Raw genomic sequence first — 8044 nt, forward strand, 5'->3', positions numbered from 1 at the left:
TCATACTTACTTCCTACCGATCCTTTAGGTACTCTTCTAGAAAATAGTGCTTCAAGTTGCTAAAACTCTTCATCTTATCTCTTCATATCATCCAATTCCTTTGCATTTAAAGCTTTCCAATCTTTCTTACTGGTTGATGATGTAGATGCATGAAAAGAAGGTTCAGACTTCACAGCTCCAGAAGGTCCAAATTCTTCAAGCTCAAAAGTAGATAATTTCCCAACCAAGGTATCTTTGTTGACGGATGTATTAGCCATTTTTCTCAATTCATTAATAGCAGCAACTTTAATCTTATAAGCCGGTGGTAGGGCTCTCAAAACTTTAGAAACAATTTCATCTTCACTTAGAGTTCCACCACAACATTGAATTCCCATAACAATCTCATTTACCCTTTTCATGAATACAGTAATCCTTTCATATTCTTCCATCTTCAGGTTTTCATATCACACCCAATAACCATCAAGTTTTGCAATTTTCACTGTAGGGTCACCTTCATTAAGAGTCTCCAACTTATCCCATATAGACTTTCTAGATGATTTATCGGTTAATCCCATTATTTGTTGATTAGAAATTGCACACAAGAGGGCTTCTCTTTCTCTACAATTATTCTCAAGCTCCTTATCCAAGTTTGTTAGAGGAGGATTGTCAGAAGGTGGATTATGAGGTGTGACACCATTCTGTGTGATCTCCAAAACTTCCTTTCCAAGACATCTAAGATGAGTCTCCATCTGAACCTTCCATACTGTGTAATTTGTTCCATCAAGCCTAGGAATATCTCTTTGAAAGATAGCTCCAGATGAACTGGATGAACTTGAACTATTAGTCACCATAGGATCTTCCTCAAGCAGTTAAGATTTTTGTAGAGAGGACCAAATATCTAATACCAATTAAGCAAAGAAAATTTTAATATTGAAACCCAAAACATTAATATCAGAATGATTAAACCAAATAACAGAATAACAGTTAAACCAATTAAGCATAAATAATAATCATAGAATAAATACCATCCAGATGACACCAAGATTTATATGGGGAGAACCCGGTAAAGTAAAAAAAATGGTGGGAAGCCTACCCACAGTCAAATAATACTTCCGCAGTAAGTATGTGAATTACAATCTAGGGGCCTACACTTGCAAGAAGGCCAACAATCTAGAGCACATTGCTCATCACAAAAGGAGTCTCACTGATTACATAGAAATCCAAACTACAATCGAGAGAAGTGATTAAACTACAAAGATAACATCTCCTATGCCTAAGTAGAGTTTTGGTTAAGCTCAATACTGGACGACTAAACCCTCTTACATAAACCCAATTTGATCTCCAATGATCAACAAAATATTCTACATGAATGATATTACATTATTTACACATCACATATCCATATCTCATTCCCACATATATGATCTACAATGAGATCTTACATATATATATACAAACCCTCGACCATAAACAATCAGGTCGGTTGCTAGACAATAAAACAAATACATAATTATAAAACATATCGGCCTTAGAATAAACAAATAATATCCAACACATAAGAAATCTCAAAAATACATCAAGAGGTCCAATCCACATGTTTCATTAAAGTCACTCCATAACCTAGATCAATCGGTACCCAATATAGGTCCACACGCTAAAGAAATTGTCTTCATCTACCAAGTCTCAAACATGATCACCATCAGTATCTTGAAACTCCCCCAAAAGCTGCACCAACACCACTTATGCATATCATCAAATATATTCATCAAAATCAATGCTAGTAAAAACCTCACCCGAATAGTAAGCCAAGCTTCTAAGAAAATAGGATAGCATCTGATCACCAAACCAAAACCAACTGACTGAATATGAACATGCATATCATGAATAAGCCAATTCCAAAACCAAATCATACCGGAGCCTATCGGATCATGCTGGATTCAAACCAACCAGAAACTACTCAACCTACCGGGACTAGAAGAGTGCTAATAAAGCATCCAAGCAACTAGTGTTGGCATCAATGACAAAACATCAATGCAACACATAATCAATTCCTCCAAATGGTCAATAGAAGTCTTGATAGAGTTGCGAGAAAAGAGAATAGCATTTCTATCTTTTCATAAACTAAAGAGGATCTCTACCCTAAAAGCATGCCAATTCTAGTTATACTTGAAGGGAGTATGAGGCCAATCCCACAAGAGCACCCACCATGTGCAAGTAAAAATTATTTGGTTGAAAGGGGAAAACAAACACATGAATCCACTTTGAAAGATGTTGAGCATGGTGACAAAACCAAAAAATATGTTTCAAGGTTTCTGGTTTACTGTAAAAAGGGAATCTAGGGTCCAAAACCCCTATATGTTGAAGCAAAGAGTCCAAAGGCAAGCCATGGAAAATAATACACTAAGAAAAATGGGCTATATTGGGTTCCATGATGGTAGACCAAATAGTCTAGAAATGGGGTTTCTAAACAAATAGAGGTGACTCCAAATGCCACCTTAAATTGAGGACCTGGGGTATAGGAAAGTGTGAAAAAATCTAATGGTAACCTAATCATGGTTTATAATTATAGAAGGCAGTGTTGGACACCAATTCTATTCCTTTCACAAGGGATTGATAGAATGAACACCTAGCTTGTCTAGCATATTTAGAGGTAGAGAAGACGCTAGAATGTCGAATGTATGTTGATCTAGCCAAATAAGATGATATTGGACCCTTAATCTTCCCAAGTGTGAAGATTCATAGTGGTTCTAGACAACAAATCTCTTGGGGTGCATATGTCCTATTTATGGAGCTACAAGGCACACACCCAAGGTATGCAAGCTAGATAAATCCCTTGAAGATGGATAAGTGGATTCCACCACAAATTGTGTTTATTAGAAAACAAACCATCTCAAAAACTCGAGATATCCCACCAAAGGTAGGGCTTAATAGCTTTCCAAGAACATTTAATGCTTTTGGCCACAAAATTTCCTTCGATATGGATGGTCTCTAGCATGAAAAGTAGGGTTTGAAAACCAATTCCCTTCCAAGCGGTCTAGTGGGCCAGAAAACCAGAAGAAATACAATTCCTAAGAAGGACTTTTCAAACTTCATTGCTAGAGATGGCATAAACAATCCATTTCGCACAAAGGGCTAATCCTTGTCTTTGAGAGGAGAGGAAACTAAGCCCACCAGACTCTTGTGGGAGATAGTAGAAATCCCAGGCAACATAGTGGGAAGCTTTGTGATCTATAGAAGAAGCCCAAAGGAAGTTACAAAGAAGCTTCTCCAAATAAAGATAAGGGGCATTCAAAGGTGTCCAAAAGAAGAGTAATACACATGTGTGGCTACTAAACTTTTAGAGCAGATGTAGAATTTACCAACTAAAGAAAGAGGCTTGGTAATCCAATATGAGAGTTTATTCTATATTCTAACTAGAATGACATTCAAAAGATCAATAGAAGAAGCTTGAAAATAATTAGTTATGCCCAAGAATCTGAAAATTTTTCCACGCACAATCCACTTCCACCCAAAATCACAAAGCCAAAGAGGCTTAGAAAGAAAGGTATCCAAACACTTAAGAGCTTCTTCAACATTTTTCTTTTCTTCAAGGAACATGAGAAAAGAGCCATCAAAAAAATGACCATTGACTAGTTGGTACTAAAACTCAAGCAAGGAAATGCCTTGAACAATCCCTTTAGAAATGATATATACAATAAAATGCCCAAACCCTTTTGTTGCAAGAACATACAATAAGGGTGCAAGAGGAAACCCTTGATGAATGGATCAAAAGAGCCCAAAGGTAGAATATTTTCAATTGTTAATGGTGATGCAATCATAAGAATCCCCAAACAACATAGCAATAGATTGAATAAATCATGTTCAAAACCCAAGAGCTCCAACCATTACAAGAATAAATGGCCACTCGGTGCGATCATAAGCTCTAGCAAAGTCAACCTTGAGACTATGAACAAGCTATGTATAACATCAAGCCCATTTCACTCCTCCCTAGACTACAATGATGTTATCCATGATAAATCTGGATTTGACAAACCTAGTTTGTTCAAGACAAACAATGAGTAGGAGAAAGTGGTGGATTTTCAAAACCAAAGCTTTAGCAATAATCTTATATGAAACATTGAATAGGGTGATAGGCTGCTAGTTGCAAAAACCCTTCATATCACTAGGTTTGGGAGTAAATTTGATGTTTCCTTTATTGATAATATGTTCTAAAGACTGGTTATGAAAAGCTTTAATATAAACCTTGTTATGATCAGCGCTCACACAGGGCCAAAAGGCTTGATAAAATTCACATAGAAACCCATCATAGTTAGGACCCTTATCATCCACCATAGATATGATAACATCCTTAAGGTCATCTAAAGTGACCAACTACATTGAATGAAGAAGAAAAGGTAAAGTTTGTTTAATCGTGCAAGGAGATGGCTACAATTGACCATAGACTTGAAATAATAAATTAAAGTCTAAAGTGGTGTAAATATGTCAAACAAGGTCAAATTCATTAAGGATGAACTACAATGTAAGTCTCGATGCACAATTTTCAAAAAAACATTTTAATCTTACTTTGAGGATTACAAAAGGACTTGATAGAGATAAAACACTCAATTTGAGGTAGGTAAAATGGTTGCAATGTTATATGACATATTGTCAAGGGCATATGCAGCTAATTCGTATAGTCTTTGCAACATTTGGAATTGTGATAAGATCAATGTGCAAGGTGGTACTAATGATGCAATGTGGGTACTCACTAAAAAGGATGGCATAAGTATTTCACACGTTATACTAATGAGCTAGAAGTGGATAATAATTTTATGTTGTGTGAATGCTAGTGGATAGAAAATTCCTAGTGTTTACTCATTTAAGAGAAAAACAACTAAAAATTATATTGCCAATTGTAAACTAGGTGCTTACATGGATACTTAACCCCATGCATGGATGATAAATAGTACTTCTTCAATTGGCTACACTAGTTTACCTTCTCTATATCTATGGGTGTCTCACCCACTAAGAGAGACCTATTGATATTTCATGGGCATGACAACCATGCTACCATCTCAAAAATAATTAATCAAGGTTACATGGTATTAACCTACTAACCCTACCGACCCACACATATCACAAGTTGTACCTGGTAGATGTTAGCATCTTTTCATCTTTCAATACATAAATTAAGAGTGAAAGAGAAATCGATAGATAACTAGCCCAATTTAGAGATTTAAAGCATATATTTGGAAACACTTGGCAACCTCACGATTCAAAAATAATTGACTATTGATAGTATTAAATTTATATGAGGCCTACATTTGAATTTTTTTCCCTCGAGGAAGTTTTAGTTGAATCAAATATTCTAGGTCTACCCAATATTAATCTGCCCCATTTAGAGGTGCAAGGGACACAAGAAAACCCCATAAACTAAATAGTTGAGTTAGTGATAAAGGAAATATATGTTCTAATAGAAACACCTATTTTATCGAACCAACATATTAATGCGAAAGAGACACTAACTCCATGCCTTGCGTTAGACTAACTATGCTCGTTGTTGGAGGGAGCTATAAATCTTGGTATTGAATTGAATTAGGATGAAGACCAAATTATTTCAATTCCATCTCCATCGAACACTTAGGCCCAGTCTACTTTAGTGCATTTTAATGATGATTGTTTAGAATGTGAAGTTATTGATTTGGGAGGAGATCAAGATGTGCATGAAAAATTTATTGAGAAAGTTATAAAGGAACAATAATCCAACAAGCCATTCGGAGGCCAAATGAATTCCAATATAGCTAATTCTCAAAACTACATGTTCATATAGTGAAGGGTAAATCAAACTAGCAAGTTGGCTGTGGGATTCAACTAAGCAAAAAATCTTAGATCTTAACCATAGATTAATACATGAAGCTAAATTAATGGAGAAAAATAATATAAAGAATAAAATTCAAAATCTTAAAATTAAGAAAGAGAGAACATATTAAACTAGGGAATATTGAAGGAATTATGACAAGAAACATGAAGGAGTAGATGAGAATGGAATAAGAGCTTCAATGAAAATTAATGAGCTACAAAGATATTAAAAAAGGAGAGAGAAAGAATACAAAAAGGAGCAATTAAAAATTTAATGGGAACAAGATAAATGAGAGAAAGAATTAGAAAAGTTTCTAGAAAAGAGTTAGAGAGGCAAAAGTGCTTGAGTAATGCTATAAATCCCTTCCCATAGCAACATGTAATATTCAAGGACTTTGTAGGTATCCATTGCACTCAATATTCTGCACCGTTTCCTAACATAAGTTTTAGCCATGACCATTCACGTAGCAGTTCTACAACTTCCAAGATAACAACCATGGATGGCTAGTTGGCTAAGCAAGGTTCACCAAGCAACAATTCATCAAAAAATCCCATGTCCTCATCTAGATTATATTTACCATGTCGGTTTGAGTGATAACAATGTTAGACTATAAGGGGTGATCAAATTTTTTGGAGTCATCTATAATTCTCATATTAACAAATCCTAATAGATTGTATGCCTATTTTGTTTGTCATTGTTTTGAAGGTGATCCACTTGCATACAAAGAACTAAGTTTTCTTATAGAGTTTACTATTATGTTATGTGATGAATTGAGATGTTATGTGATTATATTTTCCACATTGGTTTGAATCATAACAATGCTAGATTGTAAGGGGTGGACAAATTTTTGGGAGTCATCTATAATTCTCACATCAACAAAACTTGATAGATTGCATGCCTATTTTTCTTCTCTCATTGTTTTGAAGGTGATTTTTCTATACAAAAATAAATAAGTTTTTTTATAGAACACTATTATGTTATGTGATAAATTGAAATGTTGTTTAGAATACTAATATGTTTATCTTTGTGGTTTTCCTAATGTGAACATCCACCTCAACATAGCCCACACAATCGTGGTTTTTTGTGAAAATATATATATTAGATACTATTGGAGTTGAGGAAAAATCAACTCTATAGCTCCCAAAGATCACTTGCATGCAAACCTGTCACAGAAGGAGAGAAGATAAAAATCTATGGAGACCAGAATTTAGAGATCCAGAAAAGAGGAGTCATATTGATTGTACAACAAGAATGGAATTCAATAATTACAATTGTTATGAAACTACAAAGAGAGAATCCTTATAAGAGGATACTCGAAACCCTAAAGGAGAAAAACCCTAAAGAATTATAAGATTCCTAAGTTTAGCTTAAGAATAGAGTATAATAGACTAATAATTAAATAAATAATTATTAGCTAATAAAAGATAACTCCAACACCCCCCTTAAGATGAAATTAGGGAGTAGCTAAAAAACAACTAAGGACTAAAAAAGCATGTAAAAATGCATGAAAGCAACAATGGGTCCCGACAACTAGGCTTGATGAGGTACCCAAGTACAATAAAATCTCTGTAAAGTGGAGAAAAAATAGAAAACCCCATGGGAACAAAAATCCTCTCCAAGAAGAGATGAAAGCTCAAGTGAAGGACTAAGAAGCCTCCAAACAAGAGTGTTCTAGAAGATAGGAACAAAAAGAAGAGAATGAAGAACACCACTAAAGCAAGAGATAAATCCAAACACTGTCGAAGAGTAACTAATGATCTGAAGAACCTCCACTGAAATAAAACATGACCAGGTAGAGAAGTCTGTAATCTGCATGAGTGCCCTCAAATGACACTACTCGAATCAGATGGCAAACAAAAAGCAAATAACTGAATTTGAAGGTACAAATGGAATGGAACACCAAAGCCTGAAGAGTTGATCAATCGAACCAAGGAAGCATTAGAACAACAGGACAAACCTCCCCATAATGCTGAAAAGGGAGAGGGATAGGTACACTAAAAAGAATGGCCAACAAGAACTACATGACAAAGAACCAAGAACATTGAAGGTGCAGAGAAACTACATAGTATCGTGGAAGGAAAACTCACTTGACACATATCATGAGGCCAATGTCATGGAAGAAACACTCACTTGACAAAGGTAGATGGCAAATAAAAGGCAAACGTCAACCCCTCCATGGCACTTTATAAGTAGTGCATGTACAATAAGGCACAAGATGTGCAAGAT

Source organism: Cryptomeria japonica, chromosome 11, assembly GCF_030272615.1.
Source record: "Cryptomeria japonica chromosome 11, Sugi_1.0, whole genome shotgun sequence".
Lineage (NCBI taxonomy): Eukaryota > Viridiplantae > Streptophyta > Pinopsida > Cupressales > Cupressaceae > Cryptomeria > Cryptomeria japonica.